We start from the raw sequence: 12,925 nt of genomic DNA on the forward strand, positions 1-12,925 counted from the left end.
GTTCAATTCCGCGGCCGGCTGATGAGGAGTTAGAGGAATTTATTTCTGGTGATAGAAATTCATTTCTTGCTATAATGTGGTTCGGATTCCACAATAAGCTGTAGGTCCCGTTGCTAAGTAACCAATTGGTTCTTAGCCACGTAAAATAAGTCTAATCCTTCGGGCCAGCCCTAGGAGAGCTGTTAATCAGCTCAGTGGTCTGCAAAACTAAGGTATACTTTTTAAATACTTAACTTTATATATATATATATATATATATATATATATATATATATATATATATATATATATATATATATATATATATATATATATATATATATATATATATATATATATGGTATATATACACACACACACACACACATACACACACACACACACACACATACAGCCTTTCTGCATATCTCTTGAAACGTCTCCTACCTGTAACCGATGAGATTGAGAATGAGATGATGTCATAGGAAATTTAATGGAGGGAGAACCAGAATCTGTGATAGAAAATGAGTCTTTAAGTTATTTGGGAGGATCCATAGCACATAAGTTTAGGAATAAAGTACCCATCTAGGTTCAGCTGATGCAGATGGAGCAAGTGAGGATTGGATATCATATGAAAAGAGAAAAAAATATTATATCAGCTTTCTGTACAATTTCAAAAGTTATTCAGAACTTTCCATGGAGAAACGTTGAAGCCGGGAGTCATGGCAGTATCCAGTCTTCTCTTCTCGATATTTTCAAGGAAAAATGTTGATGTTCCAGTGGATATAATTAGTTATTTTTTAGATGCTGAATTTATTTTAGAATGAAAATATTGAATTGAAAAGTGAAACAAAAATTGCAAAATAAAGGTAATGATAAAGATAGTTCAGTACTTTTTGATAAATATTTGATAGAATTAAGGTAGCAATTGGTAAAGTTTGTATTATTTTCTTAAGTGTCTTTTCTTTTGGTTTCCAGTTCCAATCTTCAGTTTGTGTTTTACATTATTTTTAATTTTCTGATAAAATAATTATAATATTAACAGAAACAATGCTATAAACTCAAAGAGGTGCCAGTAAGTCGTATAAACGTTCGGCACACAAGCTAGCCATGTGACGTCACTGAGCACAGCCATCCTCCCGGCAGCCTGCACGGTAACTCACCCAATCTTCTAACATCTTGATCACAATATTCATGAAATTCACTGCCTCTTTACTGAATAAATGATACGCCGGATGCGTGTGCGAATCCTGCCACGGACGTGAGAGTTTCTTCATATTTTTGCATTTGGAGCTCAGTGTTTGTGGTAACAAGCAAATCCAAAAAGTGTGAATAATTTGAGGCGCTAGTTACATATGTATCTGGTAAAAGTGACCAGTAGATTTTATATAATATATATACATATGTATACAGTATATATATATATATATATATATATATATATATATATATATATATATATATATATATATATATATATATATATATATATATATATATATATATATATTTAAAAGCTATATGTATATATATATATATATATATATATATATATATAAAAGCTATATGTATATGTATATATATATGTATGTATATATATATATATATATATATATATATATATATATATATATATATATATATATATATATATATATATATATTATTATTACAGATATCTGCTGCTGTCGTCTCTTTGCTTACTTAGTATAGGGGCCAAAAGTCTTGTGTTTTAAGGTGAAGCCAGCCACCTCCTACCAATAGAAGCGTGAGAGTGCACTTTTAAGGTGTGTCATTCGCATTGGGTCCAGGTAGGAAATTAGATTACTGGGGAGTGCTTATTACCAGGGAAACCGAACTTCCAAGATTTTAATCCCTTTTTTCATCTACCTCTTACTGCGTGAGCTCTGGTACTGCTCTCGAATGTTCCTTACAGATACCAGCCGATGCCTCTGTTTTGAAGGAGATGGCGTCTGTCCTCAGGCAAAAGCGACAGTCATATAAGGAAGTCAGGACCTGCACGTGCCCTCAGTTCTTACTCAGTCTCAGTGAGAGAAGTCTTGCTGTAATTCGTTAGCCGTGCCACGTTCCCGCCTGGGCTACTGTTCTACATGGCCCTCTTTCTCTTTTTCTTCTTCTTCTTCTTTTGACCTTATTAATCCCACTGTATAGCAGGGTCGGCCGCTCAAGTCAACTTTCTCCATCTATTTCTATTCCTTGTATCTCCTTCCCCCAGTCCCACCTCACCCATATCCCTCCTCACCACATCCATCCATCTGATCTGCTGATGCTCCACACTCCTCCTCCCCAACACTGGCATGTTCTTAGCTCTCCCTCTTTTGGTGAACTGGAAACTTATAAGGCTAAAAGCAGCCAAGCCACAAGCAGCTTATGAGGTCTAAAAGGAGACACTGCAGATCATCCAGCCGTTATTGCAAAGTGTAGCACATTGCGAGGCAACTCACGGTACGTCTGTTGGCATTCGAGTGTTAGCCTACCAGTTCTCTGTTCCTTATCCTGAATCTCTCATTTCATTTCGTAATTTCTCTCCTCAGTAAATACTCTCTGATATCCCGTTACCCGGTGTTCAAGTGCTTTTCTGTGTTAATTAATTTCGTGAATTTATCGTCCCTTGCTCGTAGTGAGCCTTAATTTACTCCTCCCCTGTGCTTATAACTGCTGTTGAAAGAAACCACATTTCCACGAAGTTTTATCTGGGATTATTCTGTTTCCAGACACAGGTTATATCGTTCACCCTCGTGTTCCTGAACATCCATCTTGCCTAGAGAATGCTGCCCTACTTTGGCAGGCTCATCAACGTGCAACATTACAAGAAATCTGTAATTGCAGTTAACTTCATAAAGGAACCAAACCCTGTATTACCCAGGGCACGAGCTCTCTGTTGCACTGTAAATTCTATCACTTACTTATTTTATTGAGGATTAAATCGGTATTCTATTATTTGAAATGCCATAATCTGTGTGCAATAAAGTAGAATCCTGTATTGATCAGAACTTTCAGTTGCGACCTACCATTATTCTTATGTGTGCTCTTATCTCTTCTTGTGATTATTAGTATTTACGGCTGACCACAGTGAGTGTTGTTCAAGGGTTATCTTAATTAATAGTTCATTAAAGTAACCAATCGTGGCTAATATATATATATATATATATATATATATATATATATATATATATATATATATATATATATATATATATATATATATATATATACACTCACACACACACACACACACACACACACACACACACACACACACACACACACACACACACACACACACAGTACTGTATATCTTAACTTCTCGAATTCTTCGCGCTTTTTGCATACGCCTGTCATTGCAAAGAAATGTGAAGCAATTATGATGTCTGGTAGCTGAAAACGAACGCACATCCCATAATCACACACACACAAACACACATATATATTTATGTATATATATTTGTATGTATGTATTGTCTGCTAGTAGGAAAAACGGATGGACAAAAAGAGACAGTCAGGATGATGCATCTTTCGCTATTCTGCGGGTCATAAATGTTCTGCGATGCACTGATAGCCACAAACACCACCAGAAACGGCTTCAGATCAACGTCAACAACTATAGTTCTAATTGGTATTGCTAAGATAGAGACGAAAGCAATGTTGTTATAATTACCATAAGGATGTCAGGTCTGGTGTCTCTTGTGGTAGGCCCAAAGATAATTGAAAGCATTCAGTCATTTTTATAATTGAAATTCTAAGGAAATGCAATATATATGACTGATTTGTATTTTGTCTATGAAGAGTAGGGTTGGGGTTCGTGATCTGTAAATACAATCAGCTTTTTCTTGCTATACGTGGTCTTGCGCAGGTGGCTGACAAAAATCGACCACAACCAGCTTGCATTGCTCGCTCCACCAACAGTAGGGACTCGGTTTCTTTCTCTCCGAATCTGCACCCACAACAAACACTGTCTGCTGAGATACGAAATAGCCAGAAATTATTCTCTGATTATCTTTTATGATAATCTAATAGTCTTCGCATGTGACCTCAAATTATCCACTAAATTACTAAACCACCAGCAGCGTTGGTTTGATGTAGTCGCCCATATACTGTATATGCATGTTTCCATTCAGTCTGAGACGGTCCTTTTACTATATAGATCCTGGGTGCTCCCCTGATACCGGCTGTTGGGTATGATTCCTAGTTAGTCAGGAAAAAAAAAAAAAGCTGAAGAGGACCTTAGTGAAGGTCGAAAGCCCCTGTTTTATATTTTATTAACTTGGTTTTCCGCAATGGCGTTTTTCTTGACCGTTCAAGACAAACTCAAAGGATGTGTTTTTATTTCTGGATTCCCAATTAGCAGTACGTATGTGAGTTCAGTATGCGCTATTTATTAATCGTAATGCAACATTGAAGAGCAAAGATCTCTTTAGGTATCTCGTACCTAAACGAATACTAGACTCGAATAAGATTTATTTTGCGACCCAAATTCGTAACAGATTATGTCAATCATTTCATTGGATCTGTGTGGATGTACTTGAGAGAGAGAGAGAGAGAGAGAGAGAGAGAGAGAGAGAGAGAGAGAGAGAGAGAGAGAGAGAGAGAATGGGCGAATAGTGAAGCCTAAAATTTTGCTGTATTAAATAAAAGGAATGCATGAGGCAACCAGTTACTTGCCAAACATCCATTGTAATGATTTAATCTTGCACATTAAACAAAGTCACCGGAATATACGCATGCTTGTGTCAGTCGCTGCACGTAGCGTAAAATGAATGTACCAAGTCTGCTGTACAGTAGACCGCGTGTGTCACAAGCACCCGAAATGAATCGGTCTGTTGATCTTCACAACTATTCGAGCCAAACTAATGATGTTGGAAGGAGCAACCACATCCTCGTTTCCATAAGCAAAAAAGACTAATGATTAATTATGAATCCATTCCGGTGACATGCCAATAATACGACAACAAATAATTAATCACAATCATTCGCGGTCAGGGTTGACGGCAGCAGTAGATGATGATGATGATGATGATGATGATGAAGGTTAGAGGAGTGAGGCCCAAAAGGGCCTAATGAGCAGCGGAAATTACCCGGATGAATTGGCCATAGGCCTACCCAGACCCACCCAAGAGAAAGAGGGTGGTGAACTGTGGGCTTGTTTTCATAGTTCTCAGTAGGAATTGGTCACGTGATTGGTGGATCAAATTAGCTTAGTTTTTTTGGGAACAAAGTACTTCCTCTTTTATGAAATCCTTTACTGCTTTCGGTTTTCTTTTTTCTTTTTTTATTCCTATCGTTGTAAGCATTCAGAAATATACGCAACCAGTTCTATTCGTTAAGCGAAGACCTAAGGAGTTGAAAACTCTAACGAAACGTTTCATTATTAGGTATAACAAGAAGACTTGTTATAAGTGAAAATCATCTTATACGTTCCAAAGATTACGAAAATCTTTATTAGCACCATTTCAGGCGTCTATTTAATCAATAGCTGCTTACTCATTCTACACACCGGTGAGATCATGAATAGAAAAATTTCTAGGATTCAAGGAAGAAAGTTCCCTTTTTGCGTCTTCCGAGATTTTTCTCGTCACTTGACCATCCAGTGGCGTTGGCAAGAATCGTGATCACTAGATAAAGAAATCCCCGTAATTCATTTGACAAAACTTGGGGGAACAGTGGGGATGATAGTAAGCATTGATAACGACAAATGTTAAAGCAAATGATATTCGTCAGTTAGGAAAGACAGATAGAAATTGAAAACAAATTTGAAAATATTAAAGATAAGCGCATGAAATAGTATAATTCGTATGAAGAGCGCGTGTGGACGTATGTGTGTGTTATGCAAGAGCCAAAATTAGAATGGGAAAAGGAGTCAGTTGCATTTTCCTCCTTTCTTTCATAAGTAGAGAATAACGGTCGAATGGAAGTGAATTACCTCATGGGAACATTCTTGCCAAGTACAGTACTCAGAAGAGAAGGCGATATGATTTTTTGAAAAATCAGTACAATTAACGTGTATCAGATCTATTTCATCAGCCTTACAGGATTTATGATTCACAGGCAAAGTATCTTCCTATAACTTCTTCCTTTTTTGTCTGTAGACTCACTCATCAGCAAGAAAGGTCTCTTTCATGTTGGTAATTGTTTTTTTTTTTTGTTTCTTTTCAAAGTACAACGAGGAGAACCTTCAGTCGTGGGGCGTTGAGAGATAGTGTTAGGGTCATGCCGCTTAAAGGTTAGTAATAAATTGGATGTGAACACATTAAGAGTCAGTGAGAAAAACTATTAAAGATTGATATATTATATATATATATATATATATATATATATATATATATATATATATATATATATATATATATATATATATATATGTATGTGTGTGTGTGTGTGTGTGTCTGTCTGTGTATATATACATATGTATATATATATATATACATATATATATATATATATATATATATATATATATATATATATATATATATAACTATAACTTTTACGCTATTTTTTTGTTCGTGGCTCTTATTAACGTAGATATTTTGTTCAGTTCTTTCCAAGTTTTCATTTATTTTGTTTTTCTCTCGGGCCTCGAATAGCTGGATATGGTCTTTTCGCTCCCATCAAGGGTTTGTTAGTTTGCAATTGATACCTCGCCCATGAAGTTTCTTTTTCTGTGCATGTACGAAATTGGACTGGTTTGCGCCTTCGTTTTCCCCCAGCGAAGGTGTTTTGTGGACGTTGGGTTGTGTTTTAACGCGATTTTGTTACTCGGCTCCTTATAGGAAAGGACTCGACCGATAACGGCAACTGTGCCAGTGTATTCCTGTGGCGATCTTGTGTTTGTTGCTGTGGCGGATGTTTTGGGGGCGTGTCATTGGGCGCCTTTTACTGCTGGTGGCTCTTTGTCATGATATCTCAAGGAGCCATCCGGTTATTTTGGGCGATATATCCTCAGATACATACGTCTCCTGCGTATGTATCTCAGGATACATACGCAGTACAGCAAAGGACATCCTGCCCTTTGCTGTACTGCCTCTCTATAGTACACGTTACTGCACCGCCTCTCTACCTCAAGGTCTATAGATTTAATCTATAGACCTTGCTCTACCTACTGTGGCTCTGCCTCCCTGCCGTGTCGAGTCTTTCGGGGCCGGTAGGAGGCCTTTTGGTCACGAAGAGGGTGAATGTGCCTTCCGAGAATTACCAGCTTTGTTTTTATAAAGGACGGCCCCTGTTCAGCTGTTCATATCTTCGTGATTATTAAGGCAGTCCTATGCTTGCTACCCGAGGGCTGTATTCGTCTAAGATCATCGGTGTTGGGATTTCTTATGATCACTTAAGCGAAGGAAATAGCTGCAGCCTAATTGTAAATATGTTAAATTCCGAGTCTGTAAATATTAGGGTTAAGGTTCTCTTCCCCTCCTGTGTCTCTTCCTGCATGTCGTATGTGAGAGAATTACGTTGTTGTGTGACGGATTCGTTTCTGCCTTTTTCTCTAACCTGCTTCTTTATCCATCGCAAGATAGATCGGTGGATTAGAGTGGATGAGGTGATTGAAGGTATAAAAACAAAAAATAGTGACTGTGCATTGTAGGTGAATGAGTTTTTTCTGTCCCTTTATTCAGTTATTCGAGGACCTGTTAATGTTTAAACTGCGCAATAAATTTCTAAATTTCAAGTTAATGGATGTCAATTATCCCTTTGAGTGCTTCCATTGAATTGTGTCACTGGTATTCCTGCTCTCAGACGAGCTTTGTCTATGTAGTACGTCATTTTGAAAACCATATTTTATAACCTGGAATAAGAAAAATTTTATTGTAACAAGAGTTAGGTTACAAGTTGTTACAATATATATAGGCTGTATATATTTAAAATATTTCTTTCTCAGGCTTTCTTTGTCTATTCCAGTATCTGAACAGGCATACACATATGAATCAATATATTTATCTACCTATGCATATATATATATATATATATATATATATATATATATATATATATATATATATATATATATATATTATATATGTATACATATATAAAACATATATACAGGTATATATATTATTACAAATATTATACTCTTCGACCTCTCTTCCTTAATCTAGTAGAAATATAACCAAAAATAAGAAAAGAAAGCACCAAAAAAGCTTCCTCTGTGTACAGCAGTTGCGGGAGGGAAGCCCGAGAGCTGGTTGTTGTGTTTCAAAAAAAGCCAGCTGTCTTAGAGGATTATAAGTTTAGTTTAGGGACCTATCCAACAGGGTAGGTTTTACTAGGGCCACCTTTAGTTAGGGTATACCTTAAGCTCACTTTTCCCTAAACTTCGTACTGACGAGTTTTGTTATTTTCAGGCTACCCACAGGCTACTAAGTGCGAAACATCTTACAAGTAAACACCCACGCACTTGACCCAGGTTGGAGTCCAGGGCTAACCATTAGTGACAGCACAAGCACAGTCTCTCTCTCTCTCTCTCAGCCTTCCCCTTTGTCTTTTTAACCTGTGTGGAACCGCCGGGGAATTGATTCAACAGACTCCGGGCGTCAGATGCAAGTGATCATATTGAGATACCCTAAGGTAAGTCTGAAGATGACAATTACTCCCAGTTCCTCCCTTTGGATCTCCCCCGTATTTTGTTTCAAGTTTCACTTTTATCAGTCACTGACTAAGGAAATCCTAGTTGAACCAAATCCCATTTATGAAGTCAATTATATGAAGTACAATTACTGTTGCCTAGTGAGATTGCATAAAGTATCCTCCATGGTGCTAACATAATATTCTGGAATTCAAGTGTTATCTGGATAATGTCTCTCTAAGAATCGGGCACATCTGGGAACTTGGGCATACCCTCGTTTGGAGAAGGACTAGCCATAATATACTTGAGAACTGCCTATAAGAGTGTCACAAGGGTTTCCTAAGCTGTTGCGTCATCCCCCTAACATAGGGTGAAATATTGTGTGTCCGAAGTGGGACGAAGTTGGAGCTGTTATTAGCTCCCATAAGATTTTCTTATTTTCATTCATTTTTTTGTTGAACTAGATGGTTGATTAATGTGGTTTATTTAATTCATGTGTTCAGAATAAATCAAAATATTCAGTAACGTAGTTTCAACTTGTGACCAAATCTAATTAAGTTAATTATCTGTCTTTTTTGGGGTAACTTTTAGCCTTAATTGATAGGATTATGTGGGTCTTAGGTAAAGCAATGCTATATAAATCACAGTGATTAATAATTAAACTCATCAGCCGAAGGACCCACGTGACAATATATATATATATATATATATATATATATATATATATATATATATATATATATATATATATATATATATATATATAAGGAAAATGTAAATTAAAAGTTGACTCTCTGAACAAAATAATGATTAAAGAAATGAATGCAAGGCAATGTATACATACATCCATACATACTGGTACATACATAGATATGTATAGATGTATGTACTGTATGTATATATATATATATATATATATATATATATATATATATATACATACATATATATATTATATATATACATACATGTATATATGTGAATATTTTGTTCAGTGAGGTAACTTTTAATTTGAATTTTCTCTTAATCATTTTTATCTCATGTCAGTATCTCTTGAGGGATTCCCCCAGCACCCTTTCTCTTTGTTTCTTGTCAATTCTCTTTCACTTACATATTCCCACGATTCGTACAAATGCGGGCTTTTCTCTGTCGCATTTGTAGACATAAGCGTAAATTCTACGTGATTATGCGAGTCGTAAGGTAAAGAAAAAGAAATTTGTATAACTCAAAATTAACATTCGCTTCCGGCATGAAATGTAAGAAAATGAGAGTTGCTTCCATTTCCTGCATTTAAAGAAGAAGAAGACGTGGAGAGGACAGGATATCCCAGGTAACTTTGCCCACATACATTATAATAGGACTAATGACTCCCAGTTTTTCCCCATTTCACTAATAAACTTTAGCCTCCTCTTCCTCCTCCAGTGAGACGTATAACCGTCCCCCCCCCTCTTTCCGGAAGCAAGAGAGCCAGAGTTTACCTGTAATTCTCGCCCCCTTACCTGCAGGTAATTCATTACACCTGTGTTTCAAGGCGTTAATGACATGTAGGAGTAGCTTATGGGAACCCACCTTTAGAGTTTCCTATTGTGGTCAGTGAGAAGGATCGGTTATATTACCGCGGTTTTGTTTTTATTGGTCTCCTCTTAAGTGCGTAACGGCGGAGAATTGTCCTTCATTCATCGAATTACTGATCCCTGTTTCAAGTAGAAGTTCCCCGTAGGGGGTGGATTAGTGCCGTCAGTGCACCTCACGGGGTGCACTGTAGGTATTATTTAAAGGTTCTTTGCAGCGTCCCTTCGGCCCCGAGTTGCAACTCCTTTCATTCCTTTTACTGTACCTCCTTTCATCTTGCTATCCACCTTCTCTTAACAATTATTTCGAAATGCAACTGCGAGGTTTTCCTCGTGTTACACCTTTAACACCTACCTACTCTTAATTTCCTTTCCAGCGCTGAATGACCTCATAGGTCCTAGTGCTTGGCCTTTGGCCTAAACTCCATATTCCATTCCATTCCTACATTCCAAATAGAAGTCATTACTGGTAACGTGGATAATCTAAGGCTACCTGATACAGGTCTACACAAGTTGTGGCTGGGTTCGACTCGGAAACGTCTGTCAGATTGTTTTGGTAATGGCTGCGACTTTCAGGATTAAATTACTACCCTTCTCGGCTAGCAGTCTGCAGGACCCGCGTTCGAGCCTCCGGCCGGCCAATGGAGAATTAGAGGAATTTATTTCTGGTGATAGAAATTAATTTCTCGGTATAATGTGGTTCGGATTCCACAATAAGCTGTAGGTCTCGTTGCTAAGTAACCAGTTGTTCTTAGCCACGTCAAATAAGTCTAATCCCTCGGGCCAGTCCTAGGGGAGCTGTTAATCAGCTCAGTGGTCTGGTTCGACTAAGGTATACTTAACTTTTTTTTAATTATTGACTACTCACCTGCTCGTAGAAGTGACCAGGTCTCGCTCATCAGACATGTCTGCTCTGTCCAGTGCAATGGAAGACTGGGAATCTCTTTGGAACCAAAAGAACTTGCTTAATTTTCAGTATTCGCTAAAGAATGCATTGTTGAAAAACCAAAGTCAGGTGATGGTATCTTACCAAGTATAGGAAAAAATTGAAAATTACTAACACTAGGTGTAAAACTCCTTTTAGTTCTAAAGTCACATGTGACGTTTCTGCCCCAGCCAGTCTTTTTTCAGGAACTTTCATTTTTATACTGTACCTTGATTTTTTTTAACACTGACTCACTGCTTCTGTTATTATCTAAAACACTTCAGTTACTGCTACAGCTGATGCTCCTTAACTAAAACATTTCATTTAATCTTTTGAGCCCATCCATGACATCCAGTACCGAATATTTATAATACATTGTTTTTTTTACAATTGGTAATTTCTGGTCATACTTTATCAATGTGAATTTGAGTGCATTTTCTAACTACTTCGTCAGGATCTGTTATTTTTCTCGGCATTATAAAACGACCGCCAACTGAAAAAAAAGAAGTTTTATTTGCTATCTCTTATCTGTTTCTTTTCCCGGTCTCGCTACTTTATCCGCTGGTCCTTTGTATCGTCGAATACTTGTCCGTTTGTCTGTCTGTCTCCCTGTTTATCTGTCTGTCGGTTTCTGCACGAATTTAAAGAAAATACTATGTTAGGTCTAATTTTACATCCAGTCTGTATCTGAAGTACCCATACATTTGCAAACGTCTCACTTTTGCCTACGAAATAAGCTCTGAAAACTCTCTAGTCTGGATTTTCATGACTACAGACGTATGTACGGGGCGCACACACACACATGTATGTATGTGTATATGTATGTACAGTATGTATGTGCATCGACACTCTGCGTCCGCTCGTGTCACTTGATCTGATTGATTTTTCCGACTCTGATTCGACCATCCGGATTTATGGCTGAAGTGACTTGGGAGGGACAGACGTCGTGGTCAGATTTAGGCGATGATGACATTTCGATCTGCAGCGGCATGTGACGTTCGACTTTTACTGGCTTGCGTCACTGATGTCTTATGACGTGTGGGGCTCTCATATATATATATATATATATATATATATATATATATATATATATATATATATATATATATATATATATATATTATGTATATACGTATATATATATATATATATATATATATATATATATATATATATATATAATATATATATGTATATATATATATATATATATATATATATATATATATATATATATATATATATATATATATTAGAAATAACTAGTCTCATCTTAGAACTAAGATTACGGACAGTATATAAGTAGAAACTAGATCCTGTACATCATATGATACACGTATTTTTTACTAAGTAAATATTGCTCCCTGGACAATGAGAGTGCAAAATTTAAAATATTATTGGGGGTTTTTATAAAGTATTTTTTGTAGCTTCATGTAAGCACAGTGAGCTTCTCACAGATAACTCTTATATGTTCATTTGTAAGATCATAAATTCTTATTTAAAAAAGAGCTAGTAATGTTTTTTCTAGGGCAGGTCAACATGATTGTTTGACCTGGCACATATTATAAATTATTTCAACAACATCAGTCTTTTCCCCAGCAGTTGTTTCCCATCTGGTTTTCAGCAAGTATTTGCGGGTGCAGTTTCTAGCCACACGTTTGCAGCTTGCATGGGGCTTGCAGTATGTGCAGATAGAGTCTGGCTTTTCTTACGCCCTTTTCTCCTTCGGAGGGAGCGGCGCCAGAGGGGTACTGCCTTCCAGTTTATCAGCGCGTTTATAGAGATGAGGTTACTAGAACAATACTCTTTTCTCGACTCCAAAAGAGTCAAGTACCTTGGTGAGCATTGTGATAGCAAACGTGACCT

Source organism: Macrobrachium rosenbergii, chromosome 28 (genome assembly GCF_040412425.1).
Source record: "Macrobrachium rosenbergii isolate ZJJX-2024 chromosome 28, ASM4041242v1, whole genome shotgun sequence".
Lineage (NCBI taxonomy): Eukaryota > Metazoa > Arthropoda > Malacostraca > Decapoda > Palaemonidae > Macrobrachium > Macrobrachium rosenbergii.